Below are 19,069 nucleotides of genomic sequence, written 5' to 3'. Positions count from 1 at the left end.
ACTGTTAAGGGGCCATTAGAAAGGGAGTTCTCTTCTTGATCTCAACTCTGCTACACAGACACATCCAGGCAAAGTATCAATAACTATGAAAGAGCACCTCTACATTAGTCAAATGGAAGCATACTAGATTTACAACAATGTATAAGATATGGTTCTTCGCCATGTCCACCTTGCAACTCACATATGGGCAGTACTCCCAAGAGGTGGAAAAATAAAGCAGAATAAAGAAGTACAACATGACTTTCCAGCCCATGCAAGTTCACTTTCGAACCCTGCAACTGACCCTGTGTAATTTGATTCAAAATGTATGTAGTCTCAAATAATACACTTGCAAAATATATGCCAAGTGTAAGGGTACTCACATGATCAATGCTTAAATCAGTACAACTCTGTGGGGAAAAAATCCTCTAACATACTGGTAGGACTATTCTACCTTTCTGTAATTGGGTAAGACAAACTATCCCATGGGGTATAATGTAAACATGCTTCCCTGTAATATGAAAAATTTCAGAGTAATTGGAAACAAAGAAGTAGGACACTGTTAATTTAATTGTTAAGAAATAAGTCTGATCAAAGCTGTAGAATGTGAACTGCATTCTTGAATGCAAGCAGCTTCATTTAGAAAATGGAGTTAACAAATAAGCAAGTATATACATTGGTAGTGACTTATGATTATTCATATTTGATTTACAGTATGCCTTATATTCAAGTCTCCTCCATAATTTACATTTGTTAGCCAGCTTTCTTCTCTCTTTCCTTTCTGACTCCACACCACTGCTAAGACATATGCCACTGAGATAAGCATATTATCTTCCATGAGTGCTGCAGTCTACTTACTGAGAAAGCCATGCACAATACCACAGTGCCGCTACTGCTGATACAGGATTTAGCTGGAACTGATTCCCTTGGGAACAACTCAGTCTCCTCACTACTGAGCCAAGAATGCTAAATATTAGGAAACTCACTGTGACCTCTCACAGAATCCCAACACCAGAGGGCAAGGGGCTCACTGGTATTAGGTAGTAAACTTCAGCCTGACTAGTTCAGCGTACCCCAACTCATGTATATCATAATCTGTATTGAATAGGTGTCATGTAAGGTATCATTAGAAAATGAATAACATACTGATCATTAATATTCTTGTGCAGTGTATGTATGGTAAACATCTAAAGGACTGTACAAATGTGAAGGAAATGTTCAAAGACAGTTTAGTCTCACAAGACTAGTCTGGGAAATGGGTAAACAGTTTTTTTTTCCCCAGACACAGGAAGGGCTGACACCTCCGTCCAGGTGCAATTGGCACAGGCCTTCCGACAGCAATTCTGGGCCCCAGAGCAGTCTTTAGGGAGGTGCGGGGCCTAGGGTGGAAGTGATGAATCTGTCACTTCTGAGACCAACCACACTGGCCAATTGCATCAGTCCATGGGGCCCCCCCAGAGCACATGGCCCAGAGCAACCGCTACTCCGTGTGTGCCTAGGAGCCCTGTGGACCACTGGGCAATTTAAAAGGGCCTGAGGCCCACTACCACTGCGCGGCAGTGGCTGGGAGCCACCAGACCCTTTTGAATCACCTGGGTCCCTAGGCAATTGCCTCCTTTGCCCTGCCCCTGTTGGCAGGCCTGAATCTGACTCCAGGGACAGATCAATTTGCAGTGTTGAAAGCAGGGAAGAAACCAACATGGAACCTTCTGCATGAGTCTCTATGGCACCTTTCCTCACAGAAAGGGCACAGACTTTGAGAAGGATACGTTTCAAGAGTTCTGTGGACTACGAAAGAGAGGTGCAAAGAACCCTAAGTTATCTTTCACATAAGAAGACAAAGGAACTGAGCACTTTGAACTTTATGGGAGATCCTGACCAAGAGGGAGGTCAGTCATCTTAATGGAAGGAGGTATGATAGGAATCTTACCTTGAACCAAAACTGTAGTTTTGTTTAGTGTTACTCACTAGAAAGGGTTTTTCACTTTCAGTTGTTTATAACCATTTCTGACCTTATCTCTGGTACTTGAACTCACTTAAAACCTCTTTTTTGTTAATAAACTCGTTTTATTTTTAATCTAAACCAATCCAGTGCTGTGTCTGAATTGAAGTGATTGTTAATTCCAATTCAGGCAACAAGCTGCTGTGCTTTTGTCTCTTTAAGGGAGCAATGGACTTTATTACTTCTCTGGATGTTCTAGGAAATGGCTGGACATTTCAGGGCAGATGGTTTTGAGGAAATCCAGACAGGAAACTGCAGCAGCAAAGCATTTTAAGGCATTCAGGGTTACAGGACAAGCGGTAACACAATCTCTCACTGGCCTGAATTGCACCCCAAAATGTGACATTCACCTCCATTACAAAGGATTGAAACATAACTCCTATTCACACTGCCAGAGAACCCAAAGGTCAAAGTACTATAAGGGAACTTTAGTACATTTCTGTCTTATGACAGAAAAGGCACAGCTAGCTAACAGGCCATATTCAGGTGATGTATGCTGAAGACGAATGATCCACTTTACAATGCATCTCACTCAGCTCATGGTTCATTATGTTCTTTATTTATTGTGCAAGAGTGGCACCACAATTTAATGTCCACCATCCTACACATTTCAGCATATTCACAGTGATAAAATATCATCTGTCATGTTTGATATTCTGCTTGGATGTTTCAGCCTCATTCAAAATGTAGCAAATGTAATTGGAAAAATTATTAAGATTTATATGAGAGAGGCTTTTCACAGCAACTTAACTGCCTTACAGCTTTTGGCTGGATGTTATTTTTACAGGTACTCTTTCATGTTTCACTTGAAATTACCCAAAATAAAATAGCCAGAGAAAATCAGGCTATCAGGCAAATTTCTTTTCCCTTGAAATTCACATACCATATAGGATGTTATTGGTAGGAATGAACAAATTCAATATCTTCAAGGAAGAGGCTATAGCAGCAGGAAGAAGTGACATTTGACTTGATGAGCTCAAGTAACTTCTCTCAAGTCCTTGTGCTCTTTAGTTTTAACTATGCTTTCTGGAACCACAGAGCACACTGTGCCCCCCAGAATATTCTATATTTTATTTCAGCAGTAGCTTGAAGAGCGCTTGGTGGAGAACTTTATAACAAAGTTGCCAAAGGGAGAAGATCCATGAGGAGTTGAGGCTAGAGGAGCAGTGTAGGAGCATTGCGGACCCATGAACAGTAGATCCTATTGAAGTATCATGGAAGAGGAGGAAGAGGCCAGAGTGCAATCTATCACTTCTGAGAAAGAAATGTGAAATACAATTTTGTGTGTCTTAAAAGTGACTCAGGATTGAGGAAGGAGTAACAAACTGAGAGATTTTGCATGCCATCGGAACTAGTTTGTTCATACCTAGATTCATTAACTGTAAGCCCTATAATTATTATTATTCATATTAGGATACATCCTGAAGTCCCAACCAGGATTAGGGCCACCTGTACTTGGTAATGTACAAAAACATAGAAGACATGGTCCCTGTCCTTCAGAGTGGTTACCTGGAGTACGGTAGATCATGTAGCACAAAAAGAAATGGTATATTTTTTAAAAAAGGTATATATGGCTCTCTGTGGCTGATGCCAAGGTTGGAGATGCCCACAAGAAAGGGAAAAGAGCCCTCTTCCTGAGCACAGTACAAGCACTAGTTATTGGTAGAAAAATGAGATAAGAATATTTCCAAAACAGGCTCAGGAGCATCTCCTCTCTGATGTTATGCCTTGCTTTTTATATACAAACACACACAAAACAGAATTATTTGAGAAGTGCACATGTGAGCAGGCACAATAGTATTAAAGTTCTTGGAATCTCTGTGAGGGTGCGGGAACAGAGCTCCTAATGGACAGAATGTTCTACCCACCAATAGCAGAAAAAAAAAGAACCACATTATTCACCATTCTAGCTATGAATAGTCAAACCTGAATCCTTTTATAATTACTGTGCATTATTCATTTCCTCCAAACTGTGTTTGCTTTAATTATGGTTTCCAGAATATTAAAAAAAAAACAGAAAGGAGTGAAATGTGACATATCAGATCAAACTATTAGCACGATCTGTTATGAAATATGCTGAGATGTGACATAACAAACTGATGCAACTGAGCAGAATGTGTCATCCTGTCTAACTGTTCTATAGGGGGAGGGGAGATGAGTGTGATAACATTCTTTTTAAGACAAATGAGATTTTTAGAAACTATTTTAAAGTATTTAAATATAAAACCAATGATACAAAGCTAAATATAACAACAACCATCTGTGGACAAGCAACACACACACTTTAGAAAATCAAAGTCCTAGACTGCTACATCACCTTCCCACACAAGATTTCTTGTGAACCACTCATTTGCATATCTGTCTTCATTTAAAGATAAGTGTTTCCCATATCATGTGGAATTTGTCAATGTTATCATATCTTATGTATAAGATTAATGACATGAAGCAACTTTTGCCATATCAACATACCAGTTGGGGACACAAGAACTTTTCTACCTTCCAAACCTTAAACACTTTGCAAAATGAAGGACAAACAGAGTTTATTTTTAAAGAGACTTTTGCCGTTACATGTTCTGAAGTGGAAATTATTATTCTGGCTCACCTGGTATTTTAGGATTCCATACAATTTCTATAAAATTTATAACATTTGAGCAAAATTCTCTATTAGAGCATTGCCAAACAAAATATCCCAAATTATCAACAAAACAGATAACACTGCAAATGCACAGAATTATCCATTAACCACATTAGTCAAGCATGTGGCTAATTTTAAGCATGTGAGTAGTTCCATTGACTTCAACAGGACTACTCTCGTGATTAAAAATAGGCAGGTGCTTAAGTACTTTGCTAAGGGGGGGAGGGGTAGACAAGAATATATATCATGGTCAAGAGAGACAAGGTGGGTGAGGTACTACCTTGTATTGGACCAACTTCTATTGGTGAGAGAGACAAGCTTTCCAACTTACACAGAGCTTTTCTTTGTGTCTGGAAAAGGTATTCAGTGTCACAACTAAATTTAAGGTGAAACAGATTACTTACCATAAGTAGTTAACATGTTTTTCAAGGGAACAGTCAAGGTGAATTGGCCATTTAACACCTCTCCAGCCAGAGAGGGGAAGTAGGAGAAAAAGATGGGATGGGAGTGGAGTTAGTTGGTTATAAATTGTTGTAATAATCCATAAATCTAGTGTCTCTATTCAGTCCAGTTTTTTAGTGTCTAGCAAAGTTATGAATTTAAGCTTTCATATCATAGTCCAGTACATTTGCTCAGTCTCTCTCGGAGCATATAACTAATTCAGCTTCACACATCGCTTTTTAAGAGACTGAAATGCCCAAGTAGGATAAAATAATCTCAGTAACACTGCATACAGTATTGACACTAAATGAGAAGAGGCTGTTATTTTTATATCAAAAAGTGCTAGCAGCTCATTTGGATACTATGAAGAAGTTAACTGCAAAGAACTTGAAATGGACATTATATTTCCAGTGTTGACAGTTTCCCAAGTTAAACCCATTTGCAAGGATGGAAAGAGCTGGTTTAAATCCAGAAATAAGCAGCAATCCTTACTATTTCAGTTCCTCCCATTAAAAGGAACCTAACCCTCAAGAAAATGCATTTCAAAGGATGACTGAATTATAAAAGACAGGGGCAAAAACACTCCAAGTTATCACTCCCTATCCATCTCTTTCTTTTTCACCTAAGATGACAAAAGAAACAACCTTTAGACTTTGGGAGCAAATCCCAACCTCATACTTGGTCACCAATGTTACCAGGAACCTGAAGTAAGAATTTCACCTTAAAACAAGTCTAGTTTGTTAAGTTTAGTATCAGGATTTGTTTTATATTTATTTCTGTTGTAACCATTTCTGACTTTAATGCCTTACACTTGTAGTCACTTAAAACCTCTCTCCTTGTAGTTAAATAAACTAGTTTTACTCTTTAATTAAAAAACAATCCAGTGCTGTATTTAAACTGAACTGTGTGGGTAATTCCAAGTATGGTAGCAAACTGTTGTATATTGATCCTCTTAAAGGGACAATAGACCTAGTATATCTGGTCTGTCCAGGAGAGGGATAGACAGTGAAGAATACACTTTTTTAGAGGAAAATCCAGGACTGGAAATGTGTTCAGGTCACCCTGCAAGTAGTAACTAAGGCTGCTGGAAGCCAGAGTGTGGCTGGTGTTTGCTAAGAGGCTGCGGGGGTCAGAGTTGTTGGACCAGGGCTGTGGCTATACACAGACACTCAGAATATGACCTGCATGATGTTTGGCAGATTGTAAGGAGCCCAAATTGGGAGCTCCCACAGCAAAACATTGTGAGGCACCTCAGGTTGCAGGGCAGGCATGACACAGACCCTCACTGGTCTGGATTGCACCCCGGAATGTCATTTACCTACCTAATCCCACACCTTCCAGTGTCATTTTGAGGATTTTGAATTTATGGCAAACCTAAAGTGAAACTCAGCTGGAACTGCCAAAATGTTTGACCTGGATTCAGGTCAAATTCAGTGTAAACCCACCACAAGTTTACAGAAAGTTTATCTATATAGGCCCAAGTTTGTAATTTATGCTTTGTCTGGTTTTACTAGTAAAAGCTTCACACTGCACTAGTAATTGCCAATCAGAGAAGTTACATTGCATTAGAAACTAGAAGCAACAGAGATAATTGCAGTAGATGTACATATGCAATCATTGAACAGAAAGAGGTCTATATACTGACTATCTTAAATTATAGCAAGGAGGGATGGAGAGTATTAGAGATGAGCAAAAACAAACAAAACCTGCTGACAATTAGAATATCCATGAAAGAAATGAGATATTTCCTGAATCAAACGTAGCACAGATATTGTTCTATGCATAAAAAGAGATTAAGGCAACACACATAATTTACAAGATATTGTTCTTTCCAGGGAGCAGATTTCATTCAAACAAATCTTCTATAAACTTTTTCAAAAACCTATTGTAAGGGGGCGGGAAAGTGGGGGCCCACCAAAAGACAATGCAACAGGGAAACTGATATTTTTTCATTGAAAAACTTGATGGTGGAACTAAAACATTACTTTTTGTTTTGTTTATATCTTTTAGAAAGTCCATGCAATTATTTGTATTATTAATTATTATTATTGCAAGCCAACACTTTACTTATTAAAAATAAATAAAGCAGTGCTGCTTGCAATAAGTGTCTGGTACACAGGATCGCTAATAAGAAACTTAACTTTATTTCCTGGCCTCCATCACCTGAGCCAGTTGTGATATACAATGGTTGATATTCTTGTCACGTCAGAGGCAATTTCCTCTGACTCTATGGTCACTGTTACACTGCTTATATGAAGGGCTAATCTTCAGTTTATGTTTCGTGTTTGGTTGCAGTGTTATATAGGGCTTAACTGCAAGTTCAGCTTCATGCCAGACAGTGGCATGAAGGGGTGTAAGGAGCCTCCTTACTCCACTGTGTGGGCCATCAGCATTGCCATAACCTGTGCAGGAGGATTTTGCAAATACTAACTGTTCTTCACACTCATTCCATTCAGATAAGTGGGGTCTCTTTGCCCCTGTCCCTCCCCTGGCCCCAGCGACGCCCACATAGAGGGTAGAACAAGCGAAACTAGGAAAAGGCCTAGCATAGTTCACTTTTCCACCAGGATCGGTGGGAAAATAGGGGTAGAATTGTGTGTCTCAATTCAGTCCCTGCTGCAGCACAGCTATACAGTGCCTCTTATTTGGGCTGGGTTGAAAGATGTCAGCCCAGCACATTATTTTTAAAGTAGAGCTTCAGCCTGTGAGGGTATGTCTACATGGGAATAAAAGCCCCGGGCCACAGCCTCAGCTGGCCTGGGTCAGCTGACTCAGGCTCACAGGGCTCGGGCTGTGGGGCTAAAAATTACTGTGTAGTGTTCAGACTTAGGTTCACAGGGTCCCAGAGACTGGACTCCAGCCTGATCCTGAATTTCTACACAGCAATTTTTAGGCCCCAGAGCTAAGGTTGCGAACACTCCCTGACTTGCCAGCAGTCTCCTAGAATGACCCTCAAGCTCCCGGTGATTATTAAAGGCAATTTGGGAGATTTTAATAGGCCAAAGTCCAGTCTGTGGCACAGCAGGGCTAAGGCAGGCTCCCTACTTGCCATGGCTCATGGAAACAACCGACATGTTCAGCTTCTAGGTGCAGAGGTAGACAGGGAGTCTTTGTGTGCTGCCCCTAGCCCGAGCACTGACTCCACAGCTCACATTGGCAGAGAACCATGGCTCATGGAAGTTTCAGGGGTGGTGCCTGCAGGTAGAGGCACCGTGCAGAGCCACCTGGCTGCCCCCAAGCTTAGGAGCCAGTCATGCCAGTTCTTTCCGGTGCCTGAACCTCTCACCCCTCCCATACCCCAACCTCCTGCCCCTGCCCTGAGCTCCCTCCCACACCCAAACTCCTTCCCAGCACCCACACCACACACTCCCTCCTGCACCACTACCCCGATCCCCCTCCTGCACCCAAAGTGCCTCCCAGAGCCTGCACCCCCTCCTGCACCCCAATCCTCTGCCCCAGCCCTGAGCCCCCCCACCCCCTCAAACTCACTCTCAGAGTCCACACCCCACACCCCCTCTTGCACTCCAACTCACTGCCCCAGGCTCATCCTGAAGCCCTCTCCCAGACTCCAAACCCATTGACTCTACCCCCATCCCAGAGCCCACACCCCCTTCCGCACCCCAACCCCCTGCCCAGTGAAAGTCAGTGAGAGTGGGGGAGAGCAAGCGGAGGGAGGGGGGATGGAGTTAGTGGGGGTGGGGCCTTGGAGAAGGGGCTGGCTAGGGGCGTGACCTCCGGGCAGGGCAAGAATATTTGGGTTTGTGCGATTAGAGAGTTAGCAACCTTACCCAGAGCCCACGCCCCATGAGCCCGAATGAGTTGATCTGGGCTAGCCACAGGACTTTTTATCCCCATGTAAACATACAGTGAATCACTGAGCCCCTTTTGGGAGATCCAGAATGTCTCATTAGCATCAAACTTTATTGACATCATTGAACACTCTGCACCCCTCAAGAATGTATTCTGCTGCCTATAGGATTGGGACCTTAGACTGTAAACTTCTTGGGACAAGAACTATGTCTTCCTTTATGATTGTCCATTGTGGAGAACACCGCTTGCTATCAGTACAATAGTAAATAATACACGATGAGAAAACACCCTGCTACTCAGGACTGTGCCTTAATGTCTCACACTTGTCTTCAGTACATAAATTTGTAAAGAAACTGAATCCAATTGTTAGCTTTAGCAGTGTTATTTCAGATGAGGGGAATAAAAGTTTTTAAAATTCTTTTAAAAATTCTGGTGTATTGTCTATTTAATCACACTGGTGATATGAAAACTACACAGTTCACCACCAAGATCAGAAGGGACCATTGTGATCATCTTCTCGTCTCACCTTGTGGTCTCACCTCACCATAGAACTTCCCTGAAAAAGCATTTTTCCAAAAATAAATAAATGAATAAATAAATAAACAAATAAATAATTTGTCAAATGATGGAGAATCCACCATGACCCTGGGTAAATTGTTCCAAGATTTAATCACCCTCACTGTTGAGAATAAAGAAAAGGAGTACTTGTGGCACCTTAGAGACTAACAAATTTATTAGAGCATAAGCTTTCGTGAGCTACAGCTCTCTTCATCAGATGCATTTCCACCAAATGCATCCAATGAAGTGAGCTGTAGCTCACGAAAGCTTATGCTCTAATAAATTTGTTAGTCTCTAAGGTGCCACAAGTACTCCTTTTCTTTTTGCGAATACAGAGTAACACGGCTGCTACTCTGAAACCTGTCATTATGCAAGGAATTGTTGAGAATGTATGCCTTATTTCCAGTCTACATTTGTATAGCTTCCACTTCCAACCACTGGATTGTGTTACACCTCTGTCTGCTAGATTGAAGAGCCTATTATCAAATATTTTTTTCCCCATGTAGGTACTTACAGACTAATCACCAGCCCTTAACATTCCCCTTCTTAAGCTAAATGAATTGAACTCTTTAAACTTGCCTTGGGTAATTGGTAAGTTACCTGGAATGAGAGGTCTTTATGTTTGGTTTTTGTTTTTTTGAAGAGGTGGGGATCAGGCTTATTTTTTTTAATAATTTACTAAAATCACATTAAAAAACAAACAAACAGAAACAACATTCCCAGCTTCTTCTGTACTCTCCTACATATACAATGATAAAAAATAAAAGTACATTTTTTAATAGGGAATGTGTGGGGGGAAAACATGATAACACTCTCTTCCTAGCATAATGAGAAGTGGGATATTGCCAGAAAAAATCCACTGTGGTAATTTTCAAGATAACAAGCATTGCAGTACAGTACAAAGGGAGATTGAAATAGATACACAGAAATAAAACAATTCAAACAGATTGTACTAGCCATGAGAATGTGTAATTATGGTAGAAGTAGTCCAGGGCATGATCTCTTAGGAAATAAAAATGACTGAATGAAGAAGCCATTTATCTGCAGCACATTATTTCATAATTAATAATATTTCTCCAGCTAACTATCTGAAAACTAGGGGCTATGTTTCAATTATACTGGTAACAATCTCAAGTAACTTCAGAAGAGTTATTCCAGATTTACACTGCTGTGACAAGAGAAGGATTTTGCACTCAGTATCTACCAGACCTGTTAATTCTAGTTTGCTCATTTGTAGTTATACAGCAACCCGTTTTTATGCTTACCTTAAAAATATGGGTTTCAGAGTAGCAGCCGTGTTAGTCTGTATTCGCAAAAAGAAAAGGAGTACTTGTGGCACCTTAGACACTAAAAATTTATTTGAGCATAAGCTTTCGTGAGCTACAGCTCACTTCATCGGATGCATTTGGTGGAAAATACTCCCCTCTGTATTATGCTCAAATAAATTTGTTAGTCTCTAAGGTGCCACAAGTACTCCTTTTCTTAAAAATATGGTACATCTGAAGCAATTTGGGCATGTCAGTCACAACCGTAGAAAGTTCTGACATTCTCTGCTCTGTGCTGTTTGTTCCAACTCTCGCCATCACAATCTCTTTACTTCAACTTCACTCCACACCTGTGCATTATACTCTCTTCTCCCCAGCCATGTCCCCTCATTTCCCTTCCATTTATCTGATCTCCTTTAAGCAAACCTATCCACTCCCCCCCAAAAATCTGGAACTAACATGGTGTTTACCACAACCACATAGTTCCCTCTGTTTGTGTGTTCTACTCCTTCCCACCAACCTGTCTTTCTTGTGTATTTAGGTTGTAAATTCTTTGTGGGAGGAACTATCTACTACTGAGTTCTACAGTGCCTAGTACAGTGGAGCTCTATTTTTGGTAGGTCCTTAGACACTGCCATAATAAACTTGATTAATAACTAATGATAATTTCCTATCCTTGTCAGAATCAGTTTCCTTATCCTTTTACACAACTATGGAATAACTATCGTAATATTAATTATGTAAATAAGTGTAATGAAGCAAAGTATTTTACTCTTTCTCCAACTTGTCTTTTAACTAGTTAACCTTCCTATCCTAGATCACATTTTACTGAGGCTGCATACAAAGGAGCAAGTGAAACAGCTAGCTAGCTAGCTTAATTGCAGGTTATTGAAAAGGTTAGAAGCACTGTAGTGAAGCACACTGCAATAATTCAAAGAACAGATCAGGTTTTACCATTCAAGTGCTTCTTTTATATGACAAAGGCCGAAACATAAATAGAAGATGGAATAACATTGCAGTAAATGTGTTGAAAACATTGTGATAGACAGAACGCTTTTGAGGTTATTATTCAAAAGTAAATGTTTGGCTAACTTCTATCAACTTACCAAAAAAAAAAAAATAGGTCAGAGCCTCAGTTGATGTAAATCAGCATGACTACATTAATTTCAAGTCAACTATCCTGATTTATACTAACCGAGGAGGTGGGTTGTTCTATTCATATCATATAGATTTGTGGGATCCTTCATAGAGCTGCAGAGTTTGGCCAGTGTGAAGGGTTTCCCCTAGGGTGCCACCTGCAACTGGGATACCACTGAGCCCCCCGACGCACCAGCCTGGGCTCCCTCTCACAATGTACTGCTATGATAGGTTGCCAAGATCTCCAAGCTTGGTCTTTCACCAGCATACGCACACATAGGGACTCAACCAGCTGCAGTACTTACAGGTTGCTGTGACCAGCTCTGCATGGGGAGGCTAAAGATAAGGAACTGCCCAGCTGCTCAAGAGCACACCTCCCTCTGGAATGTAAACCCAAAATTATACCATCTTGCACTGCACAGAGATCTGTACAGCATAAGCTCATGAAACTCGCCCCCTCCCTCAATGTGGAGAGAGAATATACAACAGCTTTTTGCCCAAAGTTATAACTCCCACACACGAGTCTGTGATAAAGCAAAAAGAAAATTTATTAACTGCAAAAGATAGATTTTAATTGATTATAAGGGATAGCAAACAGAACAAAGCAGGTTACCTAACAAATAAACAAAAACGCAATCTAAGCTTAATATACTAAAGAGATCAGATACAAGTAGCAAATTCTTACCTTAAATGATGATTTAAGCAGGCTGCAGGCTCTTAAGGGGCAAGCTGCACTTGCTTGCAGCTTAAAAACCCCAGATATTCCTTTCACAGGCTAAAAATTCTTTCAGCCTGGGACCAACACTTCTCCCCAGTTCAGTCCTTGTTCCTAGGTGTTTTCAACAGTCTCTTTTGGGCAGGGAGTCAGTGAAGAACCACAAAGATGTCACTCCCATGCCTTAAATAGCTTTTGCATATGGTGGGAACTCTTTGTCTCCAAGCTTGGTTCCCATGTCTTTCAGTGGAAAAACACTGGTATTCCAAGATGGAGTCCAGTACCAAGTAATCTGGTCACATGCCCCTGTAGTGTCACAGCAGCCATGACTCAGAGGCTGTTTGTAGTATCCTCAGGAAGGCTCCCTGGTGGGAGATTAGCTTCTTCTAAGACCTATTGTTCTCCCTAATGGTCCATTGATTTGAATGGGCCCTTCCCAGCCAGCCATCTAGACTGACAGTCTTTTGCCTAATGGGCATTCCCCAGGTGTAAACACATTAGTAATAGATACAAAGACAATATTCCTAACTTCAGATACAAAATTGACACATGCATACAAATAGATAATCATAGTTAGTAAATCATAACCTTCCAATGATATATCACATGCCCTATCTTACATAAAATACATTATGATTATGTCATAATCATATCATAGTAATATTAATATAAATAATATGGGGCACAGTGTCACAGCTAGTCTCCTCAATTTTTTTGTGAATCGTGAATAATAAGTTTAACTGCTCTTTTCAGCTGATACCACTGCATGGGTTACTTTAAAGGAACCTGACAACTTTATTTTAAAACATAGCTAAAATTTAATAAATTAAAAAATATCCAGTCTCAGATAGAATAGCTTTTTGGTTTTGTCTTATGTTTTGAGATATTCCTTTTAAAATATAAAGGAATACTTCGTTTATTCTGATGTTTATAAGTCTTTTCCACTGCTGAAAAAAATGACTAAACTGTCAAACAAGCTTTTAGGGGGAAGGATGATGGTACACTTGAGGGAATTGTGGGGTGAGAGGCATTTCTGGAGTTTGAGTGGTGTGTCTATTTGCCAGATGTCATAAAGTGTTACCTTCATTTGATTATTTAAGGTTTAATGCATTAATTTGTATATTAGTATTAGAACTGCTGGGAGTTATTGCAAGATGAATCATTTTCAGAGTGCTCAGAGTTTTGTATGGGCTTTTTCTTTTATGCCAAATCTATATAAATAAATAATAGAAGCAAAGTGAAGAACACACAAAGGACCAGATTTTTCAAAGAATCTTAGTGCCTGATTTTCAAGTGATCACCAGCCACAACTGGGACCAGATTTTCAAGAAGAGCTCAGCCTCTTTTAGGCACATAGTTAACATGCTATCAAAATCCATGCAGGTATTTGTCCAGGCTGTACTAAGTGTATGAAGAGGTCAGATTAACAGCATTATGTTAGCTTTATGATGCTGTATCATTGTGGATTGCATCAGGATAGTAGGAGTCAAAATAGAAATCCTTTCCTCTTTCTAAGCCCTGGTCTACACTGGGTGGGGAGGGAATTGATCTAAGTTACACAACTTCAGCTACGTGAATAACGAAGCTGAAGTTGACGTACTTAGATCGACTTACTGTGGTGTCTTCACCTGGGTGAGTTGACTGCTGCCGCTCCCCTGTCTACTCTGCCTGCGCTTCTAACGGCGCTGGAGTACAGGAGTCGACGGGAGAGCACTTGGGGATCAATTTATCGCATCTATACTAGACGTGATAAATCGATCCTTGCTGGATCGATTGCTGCCCGCCGATCCGGTGCGTAGAGAAGACATACCCTTAGAAGAGATGTCTTGGATCTGTATTTAATAAACTCCCATGTGTCAACATTAATGTCATTCTTCAACAGCTCCTTATAGAACCTCCTCATGCTACACAGCAATATTATGAAAGATTTAGATTTCAATTACTTTAATAATGTATTTGTTATCAACATTAGTATTTTTAAAGAGGCAAAATTAGACACAACCACCAATTTCAGTCAGAGATTTACAGACGTAAACCCCCCCAAAACAGGGCTTTCAAGCTATGACAATTTGAGTGAGGGAAACTTCAAAAAAGTTTGAGTGATATTTTAAATATTACAATAAAATACATAATAAAATTCTTCTTACAAAAGAGATGGTTTAAAAAACTGCCTGGAAATAAATGCAAATTGAGTTTCCTCCCTCCAAAATATTATGGGATGTAATAATTCACACCCCAGACGGACTGTTAAAACAGTTTTGTTCTGATAATAAGTAGCAAGGCCAGGCACATAAATTCAGATAACACATTTCAAAATTTAGAGCTTCTCTCAATCCTGTTATAATAAATCTTTAGAGGCTTTTTACAGATACTGTTGACTTCAGTAGTGAACCACCTAGGTACAAGCCCTACCTAAAAAAATCACTAATTATTTTTGAAAATCTTGTCCTAGTTTTCCAAGGGGGACTAGGACACGAGAATCAGGGGGGAAACCTTAGCCAGTTTTACTTGGGCCCACCAGAAACAAGATTTTCCCACTTCTATTGTTGCAGGATGTTGGTCAGACCATTTCAATTTCACTTTCCACTGGGGTCAAGAAAGGGAGGGGTCCAGTTGTAGGGACTGTGTGCATTTTTCTGTTTTATAGAGAAGTTTAGGCTTTGCAAAATGTTCATGAATTTTGTGACTTTTGAGAAGCTTTCAGTAATTAGACATCCAGGTTGTTGGCCTGGGTATGCAAAATGTCAAGAATATTCTCTGGAACAGAACTCCTGTACGTATAGATTAGCTAGTGTACAAACACAATGTTGTAATAGGTTTCCTTTCCTTAAGGCAAGGGCGGGTGGGGGATTGGGGCCAGAGGGACAGTGTAAACCTGCTGCCTCAAGTGCCTTCTGAAGCAACTTGCTTTTTCTTTTACTCTTCTCCTCAGCAAGGAAAATGGCCCTTTGATTGACCCAGCACATTAAATATTAACAGAATCTTGTTAATTTGAGACTTGCTGCTTAAGGTAAAAACCGGGATCCAAAACATGGCCCTCAGCACTTGTTTGCTCAGCTATCATGCTGACATCTGTTGCACTAGGTATTTAAAGGAGAAAACTTCATGAATTATCTATTCTTCTGAGTTTAGCCTGGGGGGGGGGGAAGAGTAACCTTCCTCATTCCACAGGAATACCAACAGCAATGTGTCGAACGACTGAAGATATATGCGGAATACTAAGTATGTTCACATATCATGAAAAAAAACTGATATGTAAATTTTCTAGTCCAGCTACTTCACTTCTCATTTCATTTTTGACTGAGGGTTTGTCTATACTTAGTGCTGTGGCTGTGCAGCTGCTTAATGAAGTGTAGTGCTTAATAAAGATGCTACCTGTGCCAACAGGAGAGCTTCTTGCATTGGCATAGGTACTCCACCTCTCTGAGAGGCGGTAGCTATGTCAACAGCAGACACCCTCCCATTGACATAGTGCTGTCTATGCCAGGGGTTATGTCAGTATAACTACATCATTCAGGCGTGTGGATTTTCCAAGCCCAAGTCAACACTTTTCAGCCTGCAACCCAAAGTTTTTCTATCTACCTGCTGAAGCCAAGGATATATCATAGAGTCCCCTGTTTGTCACTATTTCCTCTTGGATATGATAAAGATTTGTGGGAGCAGAATTTTTGTCCAAGAAAAAAAATATCCATCCTTGGTTTATAACTTAAAATTCAATTGTGTTATTGTGTACAATTAGGAGGAATTTTTGCCTCTCCTTTCAGATGACCTTGAGGTAATTTAGCTGATATTAAGGGTCATGAACTCAGCTGTTGTAAATAAATGTACTTATTGATTTCAAGGATATTATACCAATTCATATCAGCTGAGAATTTGTCCTTCCATGTTAAAAAACAAAAAGTTCTTTCATATTTTTTTTTAAAACACAATAAATAAAAGGGATTTTTATTCATTCCCTACACAGATTTGTGTAATTCAAATACTGGTCTTCCAGTGTGCCAGTCAGAGAGATTACAAACAATGCATTAATTTCCTTTTAAAGGTGAATTGCTAAGCAAATATATAGAGATTGGTTCTTTACGGCTCCTTCATCATGCATAAAGATGGACTCTAAAAAAAAAAGAGTTTATCTGCTTCTTGCTACTTGCATTAGAAATACCAGGTTTTCACTCCTTTTTCCTTGCTGGAGGACTCTGGTATTATAAGCATATCTAATTGATATTACATGTGGCTAAAATCTTAGCTATACCATTCTCAACTCCCAGCTGAGGGGTAAAGGGAATATTGATTCCAAGCTTCCGTTCATAGTTGCCAACTTTCATGTGGTAAATAAGCACCCCAACTTTCACAATAAGACAAAAATCAAGCTAATCCCATTTCAAAACAAGACCAAAACAAGCCAATCCCTAAGAACTCCAACACTCTATGTGACTAGATCCCCGCGATGTGCAGTCTGGGCCCGTGGTGGGCCCGTGGTGAACCCCTGACTCTCTCCCCCCTTTGCCCCTGCTTGCCCCTTCCCCCTGCTTGCCCACCCTTGCTGGACGGCAATCCCAAAAAAAGAAGTAACAAGCAACTCACAAGCCAATTAAGCCAAAACCAATTTCTGTGGTTTTTTTTCTATGGGTCTGGCATGTCTGCTTCAGTTTCCCCTTCCTACTCATGCTTTCAATGGGAATACTCAAGTGCCCATGTGTAATTCTTTGAATGGAGATCCGAGTGATACCCTACTATACTATATCAACCACATGGGTTGGGAAAGTTTTTCCTGGGTTATTTTTATTTTGTAATACCAGCTTAAGTCCCATGTGGAAAAACTTTTGCAGTAAACACAGTGTCTCTACAAAAACCCTTAGTTTGGTTAAGTGACTGAACAAGGGAAAAAGAAGCATTATGATATTTGTTCTATATTAAGATAAACACATTGCTCGTTTGGAGTGCATTCAGCATAATTTTGCAGATGACGATTTTTTTCCCTAAAAAACATGATCAGACATTTAGAAAAATGAATCAATTTAACAAAAATATAAGGACATCAGAGAGAAAAAGTAAGTTTAGTCATTTTAATATCGGTTGTCAGAGAATGAAGACGTTTAAGTGAGACAATTTCAATTAGAGTGAATTATAGAGTGGATTAACGATTTATTCTTTACTTAACACTTTTAGTATAAAAGCTGATGAGGAAAAAAATCAGGAAGCATATGGACAAAGGCAAGTCAAAAGAGTTAAATTAGAAAAAAACAATATTTGATCATTTACACGAGTATATGAGATGGCTTCTTCGTGCCTTTGGAAAAGAAATAAGTATGTAAGAATTACCTAAAACACTTATTGCTTTTCACCTAATTAAATGAATTAAATTTGGCTTGAGCTACTAGTCTGCAATTCTCATATCAAATGCAAAAATATTTATTTTCATAATGAGAAAAAAGAATGGGTTGTTTTTGTTTTTGTTTTTGTTTTAAACCTCCTACTTTGTAGATGAAAGGAAAAAGTTGATAATGTGCTTTTAGTGAAATGCACTGTAGTCTGTTGGTATAGGTATTTGCTAGGTAAGGCATGGGTATAATTTAAGACAGTAATGTAATGAGCCTACTACAAGGCCTGTAAGACAATAGCTTAGCTAAACAAGGCATAAGGCCCAAAAGTGTTAGCATATGCAGCTAACCAGCACCCTAGATCATAAGATTTCACAAGATGGAATGCTGTAATGACTAAACTGCTCACAGGTAACCATAAGATGCTAGCTAATACCAGCTTGGGATATTTTAAGTTAGGAACATCAGCAGATGTATGACCAGAAGAGTGCCATGGCAACTAATTGATGTATTTCCAATAAGCTTGTGGTAAACAGAGTAGTAATATATGGGACAAGGGCACCCAAACATTAATAGGTTGAGAAAAATACAAATAAGGAAGAGGAGAGATCCCTGCTGAATGATCACTAGGTACAGTTTCATCAGAGTAACACATTGAATTGGCTCATTAGCACTGATCCTCCACTTGGTAAGGCAACTCCCATCTTTTCATATGCTATGTAGTTATACCTCCCTACTGTATATTCCACTCCATGCATCTGATGAAGTGGGTTTTAGCCCATGAAAGCTTATGCCAAAATAAATTTGTTAGTCTCTAAAGTGCTACAAGGACTCCTCGTTGTTTTTGCTGATACAGACTAACATGGCTACCACTCTGAAACTTGTCATTATAAAAGTGGTATCCCAGCCTTGAGAGATATAACTCTTGGAAGATGCCAGGATGATGACTGTTGATGAGGATGATGATGACTAATTCTTTTGGTCCTTATGCAAGAGATGGTATGAGTAGATGGCTACTCAGACACGCATTCTGTATTATCTCTATCTACCTTTGTGGGTTGGAGTGTTTATGATTTTAATTGTGTTCATAAAAAAAAATTCAAATTCAAAAGGCTTTTCCTAAGTGTGAGTGTTGCAACCCTGCATGTCATGGCTCAAAATTGAGCAGTAATTCTAATACTGGGCCTGATCTTGTCATGAGAACTAACC

The sequence above is a fragment of the Dermochelys coriacea genome, chromosome 8 (assembly GCF_009764565.3).
Source record: "Dermochelys coriacea isolate rDerCor1 chromosome 8, rDerCor1.pri.v4, whole genome shotgun sequence".
Classification (NCBI taxonomy): Eukaryota; Metazoa; Chordata; order Testudines; family Dermochelyidae; genus Dermochelys; species Dermochelys coriacea.
Note: the sequence above shows the minus strand (reverse complement) of the source record.